At 35.5% G+C, this 19875-nt stretch overlaps 1 protein-coding gene and 1 pseudogene across 4 annotated transcripts in view; both read left to right on the top strand.

Moving 5' to 3' along the window:
- Nucleotides 1–19875, top strand: part of WDR7 (WD repeat domain 7) — a 278744-nt gene that overhangs the window by 238437 nt on the left and 20432 nt on the right. The gene's annotated exons all lie outside the window — the stretch shown is intronic.
- On the top strand, nucleotides 16720–16838 carry LOC120589625 (uncharacterized; annotated as a pseudogene).

The raw sequence follows: 19875 nt of genomic DNA, 5'->3' as shown, positions 1-19875 counted from the left end.
CCTCTAACCAGGTCGTATGTATCAGGTATTGCAAAGGTTAAGCCTTATCATCAGCACCAAAAAAAAAAAGGTGAGATTTCATCAAAAACTTCCATCCTCACAACCTTTCGACCACAATTTGATGATTATTATTGATTATTTCACAGCCTTTCACTCACGCTCCGCCACTGCAACCAGCCCTGATATACAGATAGGGCTGCAGTCCAGCTAAAATAAGACTCCATCTTGATAATGGACTGAGATGAGATACTGTTATTTGATAAAGATAATTGATGTTTCACAGTGAATTGGAAAGCAGCTTCAAGTGCATCGTACTTGGAGCTATATTCTGTCCACAAATATGGCAGTTGTTTATAGAAATAGAACAAAAGAACTAAAGTTAAACACTTGGGTATGGCTTTTTAGAGCATTTAGCACTATGAGTGTGTGTGTGTGTGTGTGTGTGTATTTGCTTATTTTAAGTTCTAGTAGAAAAAATAGAAGGGGCATATCATGTTATTTTTCCTCTTTGGTTTCAGAGTAGTTTGTTAAAATCTTATATGGCATGGTCGTTATTGATCAGCTCCCTTGCAGACTTTATACCTAAATTCTATGTTTAGATTATGATGAATCACTGTCATGCATAAACTGTGTATCTTAGGTCAGAGTTAAATTTCATGTTATCATCAATCTCTGGAACATTTTACATACTGTATGAAAACAGTTTAAATTATTGATCATAAACATCATGTTTTATGGCCAATGCAATTGAAATAATCTGTGAATGCAAATTGGGTTTCTCCTCATTTATTATTAACAAATTTCTCTAAAAATAGTATGTAACTCACTGTATGTGTTTGTTCATGATTCCTTCAGCCACCGAGTTCAAGTTGATTAAGGTATCATTCATCTTAGGAACAGTTCATCCGATTTCTTTTAGTCTTATCACCTTCGTAACCCCTAATTAAGCAATAAGGCTTGACAGGGAGTATGGTTATCATGAGATAATGACACCCCAAGTGTGTTGTGAGGCACAAGGTTCAGCTGAGTGCTTCTAAACCTCTAGGGGTGTGATTATCTCGTGATAAACATGCCACGTTGCTGCTCGTTGATGTCATTGTTGCATACACACACCACTGGTGTTGGGGTAAAATTGACATTTCCTCACCCACCTTCTCACCCATCCAAATTGTTGATTTTTTTAAAACTTGGTTCAGATCTCAGACTTATAATCCAAAATTTGAAACCATAAGCTTTTATTTTATTGTTTAAATAGTATCGGTTGCCAAGTACATCTGTAAACAAAATATAGATTTACTTTTTTTTTTGTAAATTTCCCTTAGAAAAAAAGCCTCATGGAAAGCAATATATTTTTTTGTTGTCATAATTTTGTAGCAGTTAGTGGACCCCATTCCAATGAATGGTAAAAGATTAGACATTCTTGCAAACCTGGAAGAGGCATGCATGTACTTTCATGTAAACGAAGTTATTAAATAGTCAGAAGTTCTAATAGGAAATATTAATCGAATATTTGGTTTGGAAAATCCATTTTAGCTTATCACTTGTAACTATCACAGCTAAAAATAAACCAATCCAAGGAGAGGAGAAAGTATTAGTTTTGTAACTATATTTTGGTTAAGATTTCTTGTGAATTGATAATATTTCAAGGAAGAATATTTTTTATTTTCTTATACAGACTCTAATTTGGTATTTGAAAGGAAAATGGGATTATCTACAGTGTTTTTCACCTGTTAAAGAGACCACCTTTTAGATGGTAAACCTTCTCAGGAGTGTATATGTATGTGTCATGTATTGTAAAAAATGATGATGATGATGATGATGATGATGATGATGATGATGATAATGCCAAGGCTGATTTTTGAATATTTTTAATATGAATTTAAGTTAATCATGTCTTCTAATGCAAAAATAATTCACTGGAACTTTCTGTGATAAAGAAAATATTTTGTATCTACGTTTTCCTATACGATAGCCAGTAGCCACATATGGCTAATGAGACTGTATTTTTAATCTTATTTAATTTTAATTTCAATTTAGATAGCTGCATTTGGCTAATGGCTAATATGTTAGAGATAGCATAATTCTAAAGAAAAAAAGAAAATCCCTGAAAGTTAATCTTTCTTGAGCTTCTCTTGCAAAATTACCGAGAAATGATTGGCTCCATGGCTTAAAACATTATTTTCTAAGTAATAGTCTATATTATGGTCTTTTTAAAATTTTAATGTTTAAGTAACAACTGAAAAAGTCTTAGTTTTATAAATATCTAAAAGTCTCCTTAGTAGAACTTTTACTATTCTGTCTCTAATTCATATTCAGTTTTTCAGAAGTTTCTGTCTAGTAGTTGTATTTGAGGCATGTTGAAATTATGAATCTGGTTATGAAATTAAAGTAATAGCTTTTCCGGCAAACCGAAACACTTTTTTAAGAAAGAATTTCTATCAACCAAAAATACTGAGACTTTTTGTGCCTATCTATTAAATGACTTATAATCCTTGATAATAACATGTAGTTTTATTTCTCTCATAGAGAAAAATTATTTTTTTTAATAAGTATATGTGCTACCTAAGCAAGCACTATTTTCTTCTTAATAAAAATTAGTGTCCAAGCTTACCTTTATTCTTATATGGACAGTTTTCGATTTCAAAAAGGTCTAGAATATTATTTAAACTTTGAGCTCTCTGTTGGTGAGCCCAGCCTAGTTCATTCTTAAAACAGACTTTGAACTTTAAGCTAAAATATTTACCTATGTGTAGGTGTCCTCTACATGAGCAAACAGGAACATGTAAATTGACATCTTCCTTTAGGTGGAAAGTAAATATTTCTTAAAGGATAGGCTGATAATTAGTATTTCTGTTGCTATTTTGTATTTGTATTAATTTGTTTGTTTTTTTTTTTAATTAAGATTAGAGCAGCATAGGCAGAAAACTGTAAACAAAATTGCAAATGCATAAAATTATAGAATTTAGTATTAAATTTATAAAACGGAAAGGCATATGAGCTGAAGACCCAGGAACCCCCTTTTATCATGTGAATGGCGTTGCTGTTCGTGGCAATGAAAACGATATTTGAAACAAAGTTCTAACTGATGCCCTTAGGTGAGAAGCAGTAGAAGCTGCTGCCATTAGAATCTAGAAAGGAACCATCCTCCTTTGACGTGTGGCAGTGAGAGGATCAGAGGGCCTGATCTGTGGGCCAAAAGCACATTTGGGATTCTTTTTTGATTTTCTAGATCTAGTGAAAACCACCACGCTCCAACACCTTTACATTTCATTTTAAACAGGTTTAAAAAAAAAAAAAGTGCTCGGAAGTTATTTTAAAATAAAATATACTAAAGATCAGATCATATGAGCTCTAAGATTTTTTTCAGACCTATATAAGAAGCAGAAAAGAGAATGGATGAAGCACAATTAACCATGAATTGGCAATGATTGAAGCTGGGCGAAGGATACATAGAGGTTCATTATATTATTCTGCTTTTGTACATGTTGAAATTTTTTATAATAATTTTTAAATGCAAGTAAATGTAAATGCTGTGCTAATATAAGTATTAATATCACTACTAATAATATTTCTGAGGTAAAATGTGCTTTTACCATAGTTATTCTACTTTAAACTCCTACCCGTTGCTCCAGCCTCATCTCTCACCAGACTCCTCTGCAGTCTCTCCTTAAGCCATGCTCCCTTTTGTTCTTCTTATCATTTCACCTGCTGTCGCCTGTTCTCTCATACACACCTCAGGACCTTTGCACATGCTATTTCCGCACTTAGAGCATCTCTTTTTTCCATCCCACATATCTCATCTTCCTCCTTCACTTAAATTAACTACCATCCTGACTTGCTGCTAACCCCAACCTCGCCAGCACACCAGACTGCATTGTTGGGGACCGGACTGACCCTCATTCAGCTCAGTACCCACCCAGAGGTCTGGCTGTTCACCTCCTGTTCTCTTGAGATTAAAATCAGGCACATGCCTTTCTCAGCTTTGGATACAACATATGAAGATGGTCCCACCTCTCATTGGCTACCCTAGTCCTCCTCCTTTCTTTCATAAATAGTGGAGAGAAATAAATGCTCAGATGAGATTGGGGTTAATCTTGAGGGAGTTGAGGGACCATAGTGAGGTGGAGAGTACCTGCTCCACCGGTGGAGGGGAGTAAGAACTATAAAGATTTTAGGCATCATAGGCACCGAACAAAACAAGCTCGTGGACCACACCGGGCCTGCAGGCAGTCTGTAGATGTGGGTAGAAACATGAGTGATTTTAGGGTAAAAAAGGAATAGAAATCGGTTTCTGCTGCATTCTCAATATATTATACCTCTATTTAAACTGTGTTTTATTAGCAGCCCACGATATTTAAAATGGGAATCCCAAGTCCCTGCCTTAAAGTGTGATTCCCAGAAACCTCTAAAAGGAACAAAATATTCATGCAGAGAGAAGATCTTTCAGTTTAACTTATGAGTTCATGCGTAATTTAATGTCCAGACTATTCATGCCTTTCAAAACATATTATTATTTATAAATATATTTTGCCCAAATTCTAACATTCTCCATTTCTTCTTCTAATCAATCATATTAATCAGTTAAAATTGAAGACATGAGGCCTGCTCAGTGTAAAGTAACCTCAGGCCCATACTGTTTAATTTTATAAAGCACTTATAATGAAAAAGAATAATTCAGCTAATCAAATAACAACTTCCTTTTCCCTTACCTATCTTGATTAAGGCATCTGGTCTTCTGTAATCACTCCTTCAGCCTGTGAATCCGATCCAAGCTAGGCACGTGTCAGAAACAAAATTCATTAATGTAAATGCTTTAGAGCTGGGAGGATGGGGGTGCCTGCCTTTTTTTGTGGAACTAGCAACAGGACATAGCAACTCAGTATTTTGTAAATTAAAGTCTGTCTATGGGAAGAAACTATAGAAATTTTTATAAAAGTGATATTGTCTATGGGGAATGTTTCTCAACAAACTAAAATATCTCAAAAATGATAGAATCAGCAACAAGACAGATAAGGGATTTTGTGGGGCCTTTACATACAGATTAAGGAGTAAATTATTTTATGCTAATTTTAAAATTAAAATTAAAGCTTGAGTTTGTCCAAAAGTAGAAAATAATGCATTTCTAATACTAGAGCTTACTAATTAATAGCTCTGAGAAGATCTTAATTAGGGGTATGAATTAAAAGTTTTGTGTTAAGGCCACATGGAACATGTGCTGAGAATGGAGAACTATTCTAAGTAATAGGCAGTAATTATTTTGAAAAGCAATTTAATTAATGCAAACATAGTCAAATGAAGGCATATGGACCAGACTTTTTCTGGTTGCATTGTCTTCCCCAGTCCTGCTCTATGACTTCTCCAGGCCGATCCAACTCATCCCCAAGGATTTCACCCAACTAGAAGCTCAGGGGTAGGATGGTTAAGAGAACCTAAGGCAAGTGATTGTGTAAATTTTTCATTAAGAGCCACGTTTCAGTTCTGGGTAATTATTTGCCCTTCATTTGGAGCTTAAATGAAAGAAGAGGCGATGACCAAGTATTTCCTAAAAATGTACCTCTCCAACTCAAATCTAGATTGTAGCAATGTTGCTGGTAGGTGACTACAAAAACTATTTTTGCCTATGTGACAAATAGGTTGAATGTTGCAGAGTAACTTGGGGAGGAAAAAAGGGGCACTTGTAGCCTGATAAACTGACCTCCAAAGAAGGAAAGTAGAAAAGCCTCTTGGGTGACTTTGGAAATATACAGATCATTTAAATATCTATCCGTGAGCTTAAGAAATTTTATCTGATAGCAACAATTTGGAATTCAGGGGGAAAAAAAACTTTTTCTCAAGTTTCTACCAAATAACTTAGCTCTTATCAAAGAACAATTTGGCATATGGATGCCAAGGTTGACATAGTGATCAATTTAATTTCTTCTTTTATTTTCTTTTGGAACGATGCCATTTGCTATAATGAGATGGGGCTGCCTGGAAAAATAGAAAGCTTGCTGACCACTCTGTGAAGCCACATACTGTGATTTTAAATTTTTATTATCGTAAAAAGTGTGACGTCGTGTCTCGGGTAAAGGCTCTTAAAAATTGAATTTGTATCAAAAGAAATGCAAAAATGTATCTAATTTACCTCTGTCTCCTTAGATGGGCCTTTTCAGCTTTTAACTCTGTTAATGCTCCATGTGAAGTGTGTTAGCAAAGCACTTTTGCTCAGGCTGTGGAAAGGAACTTCCGTCTAGGGAAGAAGGCGGGATGTGGGGGTTGTGTGTTTTTTCTGTTCACCCTAGTTTATAGGAAACCCTTTCACAGGAATGGTAGTTTCCTGTAAAATGATCAGTCATCTCCCAGGATAATCTTCAGATTACTGGATGTATAGTTGGCAGTGATCAGGCAGATAAATTGCTGTCAGTCAATTGTATGGCAATTGCCTGGGAAACAAGGCTCTTCCTTGCTAGTATGTCATTTATTTTACACTTTTGTTTATGAAAATGGAACCAGTGTGACTGCTCATCCAGTACTACGACAGCGGCATTTTCGCTGCACTCTACACGTGTTCTGTAGGCTCTGCTGAAATGAGTGGAAATCCTGGAAACTCACGACTTTTGCTATGTTTATAGCATTCCTGAGTTCCTTCTTTTTGAACTATTCTGTTAGTTTTTGACCACCGAATGTGGTTTCTCATCGTCTTGAGAATAGGAATTTATTCACTATATACTGGAAATTTTGTCCTCTTTTGTGTTTTCTTTCCTACCATTTTCCCTGAATGATTTTAAACTCTCACAATACTGGCTGAGCGTGCTTACATTGGCAAGAGCATTATTTAAAAGACTCTTGTGATTTTAAAGTACGGAGTAGCGAGGTTTTTGGCATCCTTCACTGGTAGACTATCCATGAACCGTGCCTTGCAGTGATCATTATTTAAAAAAAAAAAATCTGATCGCATGCTACTCTATCACACATTAAATCTTTCAGATATCACCATAGCATAGCCTCACTTCATTTAGCATCCACTAAGTTCTAGGCTTCAGGATCGGAAGGAGAAATTTTACCAAACTGACGTCATGCTGGACAGTATTAAATTTCTAGAAGGTTGCTCATATATTATTAATTCATTCAACAAATCTGTCAGGAAGAAATGGCACATTACTCAGATGAATTAAATTCTCAAAGTATTAGAATTTAAATTGCTAAAACGATTTAGTTTTTTTAGCTACTCATCAAATATTTGGTCTGTTGAAATAATTTAAGCTAGCGTATGAGAGACTTGAACTCAGCATATAGAACCCTCTTCAAAATGATTATTTCCTAGCAAAAACAAATTTAAGGATATAAAATTTGTGATTTTTTTTTTTAAGCATGAAATAAATAATTACAGAATGCGTAGCATTTATTTCTTACGGGGGGAAAAAAATCTGACTGATGACCAGAACTGCATACAGTAAACACCACTGGGGTTATATGAAATTACAACTTTCTTCTAAGTCATGTCCATATTGTCTGTTTCTGAACCATACCGAGCTCTTCCTGAACCCATAGATCTGCTCTTCTTTCTTTTCCTCCAGTCGTTCACCTGAGACTTTTAAAATGTAGTCTTTTATGCCGGAAAGTGTTGCAGAGTCATTTCACTTGAGAGTCACGAGAACTACTAGAACCCACTTAGATGCTTCCAATTTCTGACATCTCTCCACGCCTACCTCCTGTCTATACTAAGTCCCCAGGCTTGGTCACAGCCCGAGCTTCCTTCCCCAGGATATTATCACAGAGGTAGAACCCGGTCTGCCGTGGAAGGGTGTTTTGTCCAGTAAGCCATACGTAGAGAAACTCAGATCTCTAGGGCGGGCAGTTGGAATCATTGCAAATGTGGTAGCTGGGCCACTTGCTGCTTTTGAGGCTTACTGATTTCAAATCAGATAACACAGCAATAAATGGAGAGGACTGTGAAAAGGGACCGGAGCATCAGCAGGTCTCACTGTTTAAAGTGAGTCCAGACCTGTTTAGAAAAAAGCAGATGGTGATCCCTTCCAACTCTCATTCATTCATCTATGTAATAATACAGGTTCCTCCCACCCCAGCCCACGCCCACTCCTGGTAGAGCATTCCTGGGAAACCTGCTGTAAGCCGAAATAGAGTAAAGGGACCAAGCAGTTACCATTAATTTGTATAGAAAATGTTTCGAGCATTCCCAGATCCAAATTCAACACCCCACCTGGGGACCAGTATAAGTCCTTGGCCTGTTAGGAACTGGGCTGCACAGCAGGAGGTGAGTGGCGGGCCAGCGAGAGAAGCGTCATCTGTGTCTGCAGCTGCTCCCCAGCACTAGCATCACCGCCTCAGCTCCACCTCAGATCATCAGGCATTAGATTCTCAGAGGAACACCAGTCCCTGGTGCCACAAAGGTGGAGGACCACTGCAGTATGTTCTTACTTCATTCACAACAATCAAAACACTTAGGCTTTTCTGATACGTTAGGACACACCTTGCTAATGGATGCACAAAATAAATTGAGGTAAAGCACAGATGCTCACTGGCCCAGTTCAAAGCTGGTGGCTTGAAGCAGAGATGCTGAGTGTCGTTCCCAGGGAAAGAGCCTGGCAGGGGCCACTCTAGCTGCTTGGTGTGCTGCCGCTGCCTCTGTAAGGCTCCCTGCAAAATCCTCTTTCGATTTCTCTCAGCAAAAACAGGACTTTCCTAAAAGTGAAGCGATGTAAAGCAAACCTTCCAAAAGTGAGGGAAACCCGTATTTTTTTGTAATAAAAATTGGTTGAGAATTTGTTCCTGCTCATAGGAGCTGGTAGCCAGGCATCTACACAATATGACAATATGAGGGCTAATCGCTACTCTTTTTTTTTTTAGGTGAACCTAAGTGAAAGGAAAGATTAGGTTGCTTTGGTGCATATACTTAGAGAAGAAATAAGGTTTCTCCTCAGGTTCTGGGGCTTTTAGAAGAGACCCTTTTAATAGTTCAGAAATTCCTGAAAACATTTTAAAATTAAAATGATTATGACTGAATTTACTAGAGATTAACTTCCTCAATTTGGAAACGTAACATTTATAGCAGTTTTGACAAATAGATGCAACCAAGAAAATATAAAAGAGAATATAAATAAAATTAGGCTACGTGGTAGATTGGGAAATCAAGCAGAGTTAGACGATGCCTGGTAAAATTTCATTTGCCCTCCAACTTTGAGGCAGTTGGTCCAGTAGAAAGGAGAACCCCCAAGGAGCTAAAAATACCCAGAGCTATGTGGAAGGGGACACAGGAAAGAGCCTCGCTTCTCCCTCCTGCTTTCTCAGCCAGTACAAGAGAGGGCTTCAAATACGGAGTTTCAGCAAGCTTTATATAGTGGGTGCTCTATAATTATAGTATTCTTTATTCTTTTTAGCCTAAGCATTTAAACAGTTTTTTTTTTAAGCTTCTTTAATATTTCACTTGAGGTAGAAAAGAACATGTGATATTCTATAAAAATTACCTGCAGATAGCCTAAAAAAAAAAAAAGAAACAATCTTTTCCATACCTAATACAGAAAGAATCACATTTCTTAACCAGAAACAATTTCATATGAGTTTAATATTAGTGAAAGTTATAATATATAAATCCTTAATTGCCTGAGCATTATATAAGAAATGTGACTTGCATGAGACCATAAAAAACTCAGATTTAAAACAAACCTGGATTAAACAGTGAATTGTTCAGAGGACAGGAAGCAATTATTTTTCAGAAACAACATATATTCTTCTTCATGGTCTCTGGCAGAGTGTTTTCAAGTATGATTTGATCAATAACCTCACAGTAGTGGCAGATATAGAAAAAAATAAATGTTTATCACACTTGTAAACATCCAAGGCAAAGCTGAAGTGTTTGCTGAAAAGACAACATTCATTCTTGAATTTCCCCGTGGGTTAGATCTGGGGGTGGGAGGAGGGCATTTCTATTAGATCTTTAAGGTTGAGTATTAATGACTGAAGTTAAACTAACGATGCTTTTGTATTATAATTATCTGCATTTCCCAGCAGAGTGAAATAAAGAGTTGTGCCTAATTGTCCAAAGGGTGTTTTGTCTCTGTATGGACAGAGAACACAGATCTTGGGAAAACTTGCTTATCTGTGGCTTCTTAAAAACAAACATACATAATCAAGCCTTTGAACATCATTCCCCTCCTTATGAAAAATATTTCCTACTTAATTCATCTTGGGGAAAAGGTTCAGCTTTTTCAGAAGAAAGATGAATAAATTATTTGGATTATATGCAGATGAGCAAGTAGCTGCTGACAGAAGGGGATATGCAGTGTTTGTAGCAGCAGCCAGGGGAGTTGGGGAAGGCAATCAACCTTCCTCGTTTTTAGTTTGTTCTTTTATTCAGTCACGTGTCCTCTAATTAAATAATAAATGTGTGTGTGTGTTTTAAAACTTACTCTCCTCCCAATTCTAGTTTTAGAGAAGCCGTTTTTTCTGATAATCTTTACAGAAGGATGAAGAGCAGGAGAGAAAGTCATCCTTCTTATCATTGTGGTGTTTTCTTTACGTCCTCTGGAAAACGAAAACAAGGGAGCGAAGACAAAGGTGTACATTTAGGCATGGCGAGTCTTCTAAAACCTGGGCAGGAGAGTGCCAAGTTTACGGGGCAGCTCTGAAAAGAACAGTTCGATATCAAAAAGCCCCAGTGCTGGAGCAGTGAAGACCAATGTATCCTGGGCTTTTTTGTGTGCCTCCTGGTCCCATGGACCTTTGAGAGGTGGGGTTAAACTGTGGGTCTCTCGGGGGCCATGAATGTTCCCTGGGCTTCAGGGAGGCAAAGGTCAAGTGCTGCCATTTCTGGACATGGATATTTGAGATTGCAATTACAGGCATAATGTGGGGGTTTTATGGGTTCTATTTAATAAAATTGGGTCAAAGTAGACTCTCTTAAAAACACAGAGGGAGGAGCATACTTTATGGGGAAAAATGGTCTACAGGGAAAGAGTTTGAATTCTATCAGCGTACTTGAAACCAATGTGGCTTTGAATTAATCATTTAACTTCCATACTTCTTTACTATACTGCTTGCTTTTATAACCCTCCCCAGATAGAATTTTATTAAGGAATGATGACTTGAACCTGGGAGGTCCATTTCAATGAGTTAATCATCAACTAATACGATAACTGAAAAATCTTCATAAAATGTTATTATTAAAAGCAAGTCACTAAAAAATAAAATTTACTATCTTGTGCACATAGAAAATTACCTTTTTATCCAAAGAATAGTATTTTTGTGAATCTGAATGTGATTTGAAATGGCTGCTTACACAAAAGAAATTAAAGAGTGTATTCTACTTATAAAATGAGAAAATACCTTTAAAAAATTTAGAAATAATGAATATTTGAGAAATTGCAGACCTTATTCTTGGTTGTTACAAGTTCTTGACAATACATTATAGCACTTAATAGCTGTGGAAAATGCACTTTTAGCAACAATATTCCCAACCTAGCACAATGTGTCATAAAGAAGGTATAATAATTTATCCCCTGATTTCAGACATCTGGCAATGGCCTCTACATGAAGAAATCAGAGTTATGAGAATATTAGAGTCTTATATTATAAAATACAGTATGGAAATGTTTACAAACAATGTCAGTGAAATAAAATCCTGGTTGTACAGTGCTTTAGTTTAATGCGAGACTTCATGGCAAATAATAGTAGAGTTCTAAGACTCTCCATAGTCTGCAATACCCATCTTTGTATTGTGTGTATGAGAAAAAACCAGGGAAGGATTTAGGGTTGGGAGAGCATTTTGGAATGCAGAAATATAGAATAGTTAAATCCATTGGCTAGATGGAGATAATAGAGACAAATATTTCAGGAATAAGTAAATATTAGGAAATAATATATATGAAATGGTGATGATAATGGATTGTATATTAAACCTCAGTTGGGAAGAAAGGGTAATCCACAGAAGTCTTTCAAAACACTAGTTTTGGGATAACTGACGATGGAAAGTAAGAATTCTTTTTAACCTTTCTTCATGGGATCCCTATATTAGTCTGGGGCATCTGAGCCCTTGAAAAATATCTAGGAAAAAAAAAGTTCAGAAAAGGCAAAAGGATTCAGAAAAATATACGACAGGGGAGAAAAAAACTTAACAGTAAAAGTTTTCTTCGTGTTGACAGCCAAAAAGAGATAAAGATACATTATGATAGGGGAAACAATCAAGGAAAAATAACCAAGACTAATGAGAAAATGCTTTTGCACTATTATTTTATATAATAAATTCAACGATACAGAGGGATAGAAGGGAAGATGACAAGAAATCTAGAAAACTGCGGATAACTACCTGGCTAAGGCAGAAGTAGGACTCTAGAAACCCTTCCGAGAGCCTGAGCTACTCTGCTCCCTGGCCTTGCCAAGACAGTTCCCTGTCCAGAAGGGACCCCTGCCCGCTGTGAGCTTCTTTCTCTTCCACTGGCAAACTCCCTCTACTGTAATTGCACTGGGGACAGCGTGCCCTGTGGCGGGTTCCCTGGAATAGTATGGCTGCTGGCTGGCAGACCACAATTTCCTGTGCTTGGAAACAGACTCAGACATGAAGAACTGGGAGTATCAAAATATTTATAGAGTCATATAGTAGGAGATATGGTATGGAAACATTTAGGGAGAATGTCTGTAAGCTAAAATCCTGATGATATAATCCTTTAGTTTATAAAACAGTTTAAAAGAGATTTATTGGTGTTTGTATTTAATTAACTAGAATTACATTTATATTTTTAAAAGCCTATCATAAGCCAGAATTTATTCAGTGGCCAAGAAGAGAAGGCTTAATGAATAGTACTCTAGCTCATTTTCATATCTGATTTCACTGATCCTGTATTATTTAATTTCCCGTTTTTCTTAATAAATAAGCTATGAATTAAGGACGAAACAAAAATATTGATTTTTTTCTTCCTTCACTGAATATTTTTGTTTTCCATTTCTTTGTGTCGGGTGTTGTTTCAATTACATGTATCATATTCTGTAGACAGATTTATTTTTTCTAATAGGTTCTGATGATTTTGGTTTTTAATGGTTTTATAATCTTCCTTTTTGGAAGAGGATTCGTATGTTGAAAATTGGTAAGCTGGAACAGCAGCTCCTTAACTGTTATTCCTACAAGCTTACTGGGAAGTAGAAGTCTTTTTAGAACTATACAATGACACACATAAGGAAAGTGCGTGGATTAATGTTTTCTTGTAGCTTGATTGTTCTTCTGGAAAATTTTTCTTACGTTTTCCTCATGTAAAAGTTAGACTGTCAATTTCAGTACTGTGCCATTTATTAAATACAAATCTTAATAAGTTTCTGGCATGGAATCTTTAATGTGTGGAAGTTTGTGTTTGTAGATTCTAAAATTTCTAAAATACTTTTCTAAATCTTTACCTTTTGAATTGAATATAAATATTTGTGGACCATAATAGATGTAAATTTAGGTTTAGGACTTTAAAACAAAGAAGTTAGGAATGGTTTGGATCAACAATCCTGAATCAGTAGCCAGTATCACAAATTGAACAACAGCATAACATATTAAAGAGGAAGACATGTCACTTGTGGCATATACACATCTGCTAGGGTGGTAAACAAGAATTCAAGGAAAAGAACTCTTCTAGCAGATTTACAGGAAAGGTATCCTTGCTGAGAAGTGGGAGGTTGTGGTTAAGGTTCCCCAAGGGAAATTGTGGGCACACTCTCCTTTGAGACTTGATGAAAAACTAGAAAATGCTTTCCGGGGAACAGCTGTAGCTTCGTGATCTAAGTTAACTGGCCCTTGGGTGGCCATTTTTCAATGCTTCCGGGCAGTAGCAACAAAAACATCAATTATTATATAACTCACTTTTTCCTACTACCTCTGTGCTTCTATAGTTACACATTTGTAACTGCTTTAACGAGGTATAATTTATATATAATAAATTCACTCATTGTAAGTGCACAATTTGATGAGTGATAGCAAATGTGTACAGTCCTTTCACCACCCCCTACGGTCAAAACAGGAACGAACATATCCATCGCCCCCAGAAGTTTCCTTCTCCCCCTTTTCTCTCCCTCTGGCAATCACTGATCTTTCTGTCACTGTAGTTTTGCCTTCTGAAAATTTCATATAAGTGGAATCACGCAGTGTGTGGTTTTTTGTGTCTGACTTATCTCATTTAGCGTTATGTTCGCATTCACCCACCTAACCATATTTTCATTCTGTTTCCTTACGTATAACTGATAGTGAACTTCCGGGAACAGTATCCCAAATCCAAACCCTAACCAGAAAACGGAGCCCACTTATGCTGGAACAGAAACTGTGTAGCCACGCTAAATAAAGAAAAACCAAAAAACATACAAACAATTATTGGAGCGATCATTGTTTTTGGAGTTTATGTTCCATATTTATTATTATTCACTGAGATTTTTATTTCATCTGTTTCTCCCCTAAGGTGCTTTCTAGTATCTGTACTTTTTTTAATTATAAAGAAAAATTTTTTGTTTTTAACATTTTGTGATAAATTCACGTCTCTTCTAATAATATACTGTGCCCAGAGATGTCTTAAATGATAACTAGAAATCAGAGGGTCAGAAAATCTTTGTATGAAAAAATAAACATCACTTAAACAAATCTATATGCGACTATAATTTTCTTTACAGATATGACTATATCTCTAGTACAAGTAAACTAAGTGAATGTATCTTTTTTTATTTCCTAGAAAAAGGTAAACTGCATTGAGACATTATCATAAAAACATAGAACAGGAGTTATTCTGTTGTCAGACAACAGCTGGATCATTCTTTTATAAGTATCCAAGAATGTTTTCTACACTGAGTATCTAAATTGAATGTTTATTTGCATGCCACACCTCAAATTATTTATTTAGAAAAATAGATTGAATAGGATATAAGAAGTTATTTCATAAGCAAAAGATACCCTATGTTTCTGAAATATTTCTTTTCACAAATGAAATAGACTAAGAGAGTGAGATAACTTGTTAGCTGTCACATTTAGTGATGTAATATTTAGAATAAATAATCGTGCCTTTTACAAACATGTGTAAAATGTCCTGTAACACTTGAGTGGCTGCAGCTGTCATCTCATTTTTTCTGGATTAAGTTTGGGCAAGAAAGAAGCTGCCTCATTTTCTAGTTGTCATTTGCCCAGGAAGTAAAAGCAAATTGTAATGAGGGAATCACAGCAGGAGAACCTCCTAACAAATGAGAGGCGCATATTGACTGGCAGCCAGCACGCCATTCCAGCGATAAATGTATTTTTGTCCACTGCTGTTCAAGGTCATTCACTGTTGTCCTTGAGTGTGCAGCCGTCAAAAATCATGCAGTTCACATTCAAAACAGTTCTAATAATCAGTGCAAAGATGACTTACTAAAAAAAAAAAAAATCAGTCATTAATTTTATATGGAACTTAGATAAACATCTTTATATTTTTATTGTGCTATTTTTCTTCCTGTTGAAAATTGATCAGAAATCAAAAATATAAATTTGTGAGACAATTGTGAGGTATATTTATGTAGATTTATTATACTGTTCACAGAAGCCAAACTTGAACATAAACCTCTGTAATTAACCCTTCTTTGTTTTGTGGTTCTTCAGTTTTGTTTTTTAATCTAAAGAATTTACAATCTAAGAATTCAAAACTCAGTTATTTTCATCTTAAGACTTCTGCCATGTGTTTGAAGTAGCTTTCTAATAAAAAGTACTGAAAAGAACATTTTGCTTTAAGATCTGCCCAAATCCAAAGAAAATGTTTTCACTAACTTTTGAATATATTAATTATACTCTAATAAGTACCCCGTAATTATTTGGAGAGAAAGTGATCAAATTATTTACCATTTTTAATTCAAAAATGAACCACACTTATCTAAATGAAAAATGACCAAAACCATTTCGTTATGCACTTTTTTAATCTCCATATATAGCAAAAAGTTTAAGTATCAATCTAATATTAGATAACTTATTCTTAGAATTAAATTATATGCAAAAATGTGCTGGTTTTGATCACACAATGTCTTTCAGCAATTATTTTTTAAAATATTGTTGGGTTTCGGAGTTCTCACTATATGTGTATTTTCAGTGAACATCACAAGGCCCTTCAAGGTCTGTCTTCAGTCTAATTCGCCATCCACCTTCATCTGTCCACTTCATCCCTTTCACCATAAATCGTAATCATTCTAAGGTTTTTTAGTTTTTCTAACAAGGTCTGTTCTCTCTTTTTTCTAGTTTTTTGTCTGTATTACATCCTTTGCATGGAACACTCCTTCAATCTAGCTGTCCCCCACGTAATCCCGACACAGACACACATGAACACACCACCACCACCACAGCACATAACCATTCGCAGTTGTTCCCCCAGAAAGTCTCTGAGGTTTCCTGCAGTCGTCCCATAATTTAATTTCACCTGAAGTTGTATGTGTGAGGGCATGAAAATTAGTGTCTCCTGATTTTAGCTTAGAACTTTGGGTGAATCCAGTGTCTAGGGGTTCAATACAGGTGATCTCATACTTTTCTCTGACATCCCACGTTTACCCCTGCTTCCCTGGTCACACATGTGCATCTCTCATGTACCTACAGATGGTAGAACTTGTACGCTTCTGGTGTCTACAGTAGGTAATTAGGTACCTAGTGTCTGACCTGGCTCTTGACATGCTTTTCTCTGTGGAAACTGTTATAAATAGTGCTTGGGAGATTGAACTGGCAGTATAAATTCTGAAACATGAAGAACTCTCTGAGTCTACGGCCATGCTACCCTGAACAAGCCGGATCCCATCTGATCTCGGAAGCTAAGAAGGGTCGGGCCTGGTTAGTACTTGAATGGGAGACCACCTAAGAAGACCAGGTGCTGTAGGTGTAAAAAATAAAAAATAAGGGATTGTAAACTGACAAGGTCCTTGCAATCTGTGAGGTCAACCAAGGGTTGCCTTGCCTAAAAAAAAAAAATAGAATTCTCTAGGCTTTTGAAACTGGCCTAGGGATCTAACTGCTGTTCGTGACAGTGTTTCTGTGTGTTAGAGTTACCACAACTGAATTCCAAACAAACTATATGACCGCCTATATGGAAACATGGTACCATCCTGCCTGTAAAAGTGTCACTGACATGTGGTCCTAGGAAGAATTATACTAGGTTGCATGTGGAATAGCATGGCGTGACACAGTGATGCAGTCTGTCTTGAATATACAGAACTACAAACAGAATGAGTTCCTATTTCTTGATAAAATTAATTATCAAGAATTTAAAAAACAGAAAAGTTCTTACAAGACTGGTCTTTTTAAACCTCGTATGCATCCTTTGCCTTTCTGTGGGCTCAGATTTGGGGTGCTGACTTTTCCATGAGTAAAACAAGAAGTGTGAACCAGAATTCTCATTAAATTTTAAACTTTCCAAAGATCCAGAAATGCTGTTTTCTGTTCTGTATTAACTCGTATTCAAACCCTGAGTGTGAAGATTCGCAGTGGTTTTAAGGAGTATTCTTAGGTTTACTGTTTGCTGTGTAGTTTAAGTTCCTTGGTAAGGCAGTTCTAAACTCTGACACCTGAATAATCATAAATTTAAAATCTGTAAATGCAAGTAGTTTATAGTGCTACAGCAGGCAATCTTAACATGCAGTGCTGTATCTAAATATTAATCTCAATTGACTATCAAATGAAAACATTTACCGTAAAATTGGTATAATATTGTAAAGAATTGTAAAAAATTCTTCAGCTATAGTATTTCCTTTGGAAAGAACCCTCTTCTTTAAAAGAGCAACTTGCCTTTTTGCTGTTTTACAAAAATGGTGAGTCTTTATCATTTCCAAACCATATAAGCAACTAAATATGTGTTAAATAATGTTGTTTTTTTTTTTTTAAGCAGAAGTAAATTTGGGGGGAGCATGCACTTACCATAGTATGCACAGTTTTAATCTTAACATTTAAAATCATCTGACAACTGAGTCTCATCTCTGAAAAAATATTTTTATAAAAAAATAAAATAATGCGTAGGAATACAAATAGTTCCTGCTAGGAAAAACCGATAAACTTTATGATTTCAAAAACATGCTAATAGAAAGTCTGGAAGGATGTATGCCAAAGGCATAGAATTGAGTAATGAGGAAGAGTAGTTGGGTAGGATTTCCAGTTTTATTAAAGGTACTTCAAAAAGTGATAGGATTCCAGGTAATTCGTAGTTTCCTTTTTTGTTATTCTCTGTAATTTTTTTTTTTAAACCTTCAAAATAAAAATCATGCTTCTGTTACAAATCATTTTTGCTAATGCAGAGTTCATACACACACTCTATCAGACCTTCGGAAATGTGTCCAAAGTGCCTTCTTTAAATACTTACTCCTCAAAGGAAAATATTATTTTAAATGGAAGGCGTTTGCTTGAGTTTTACATGCTTTTGTGCAAAAGTGAATAAAATCAGCGTGCATAGTAGTAAGTATGCTTTAAACAGTATCTGTGGTAAAGTGTAGAATGTTATTTTAAGATGCACATCTGTGGGTCACATACATGGTGGCAGTTATAACCAGGCTACTAACAAAGTGCATTCTGAGTTATAAACAAACAAAGGCTTCAAAGGATTCGTGTTTTCTTGTGAAGAACATAAATTAAAACATCAAAGCAGTTGTTTCCCTCAAGGATTGTAGTTATTTGGATAGCTTGTCAGAGCTGGAGTGCAACAAGTGGGCCAGCGTTATTGATTTCCATGTATTACCAAAACATTTTCCATTGACAGATATTAATTGCTTATTAAGTGCTAAAGAGTTTGATGGTCCAAATATTGAATTTTATAATGAATTGGCCTTTTAGTTTTGCTTATCACTAGGCAATATGATTGCATTAAAGATACAAAGGTTTAAGCCAGCGTATCTCCCACCCTAAGAATATCAAGTAGATATTCCTGTAGAGTGTAATCTCAGCAATAGGCTATTTAATTCATTTCTCTTTAGATTTAAATGAGTTCTCTTTGACCAGACTATAGGGAATGCTTGTTTAAATATGCATGGTATGACGATAATTGGGAAAGTATCTAGTATATATTGCATTGATTCAAGTGTATAAATCCAGTGAATCATTGAAATTTTTATCAGAACAAAATTGGTAATGGTGATCATTAACATGAGCTTTTATAAATGATTAATTTGGTTAAAATATTTATTTTATTTTTGGAAAAGATCAATATGTCAAAATGAGTGCCCAAATACATATGTTTGTGTGTATATATACACACACATACATGGTTCCATTTTAATTTCTTTTTGTTATCTTTCCTAACTTTAAATGGTGCATCTTTTTTGTCTTTTTATGATTACATTTAGAGAAATCTTAAATACATTATATAATGAGCTTTCTAAAATATCAAAATTTGTGGTTAACTGATGAAATTTAAGCAAAATTAAAATTAGAGGAACTAAACCATCAGTTTTGATAGTTGACTAGCATCGGGAGTTTGGAATTATAAATGTAATTCTAATTCAAATATATGTTTATGATCCTAGAAATTTGACTTTTTTGATGATTTACTTCTTGATCTCGAATAATTGCTATTTGATAGTGGGTTAGGGGTTATTACTTAAAAGATAAAATATTATCAAACTTCAAAGCAATTTTGTTAGGTATTGACTACAGTGCTGCATCACAAAATTCTCTCCCTAAAAAGTGATTTGTAAATTAGGAACAACATTGAAATCTTTTATTTAAAAATAAAAATATTTCTAATAACTAAGATTTCAAATATGCAGTTTTAAAATAGACCCAGCTCTTTCTTTTCCATCCATTCCTTACACTAGTAGTGTCCTCTGCAATTTCATCTTCCTCCTTTTGGTCTTTTCACTCTGCTCTTCATGGGTTACTTCAACAATTTCTGTTTGGTCATTTAACAGATATTCATGGAGAGACTGCTGTGTACC

Source organism: Pteropus medius, unplaced genomic scaffold (genome assembly GCF_902729225.1).
Source record: "Pteropus medius unplaced genomic scaffold, Ma_sr-lr_union100, whole genome shotgun sequence".
Classification (NCBI taxonomy): Eukaryota; Metazoa; Chordata; class Mammalia; order Chiroptera; family Pteropodidae; genus Pteropus; species Pteropus medius.
The sequence above is the reverse complement of the archived record's forward strand: the minus strand, read 5'-3'. Positions and strand labels throughout refer to the sequence as shown.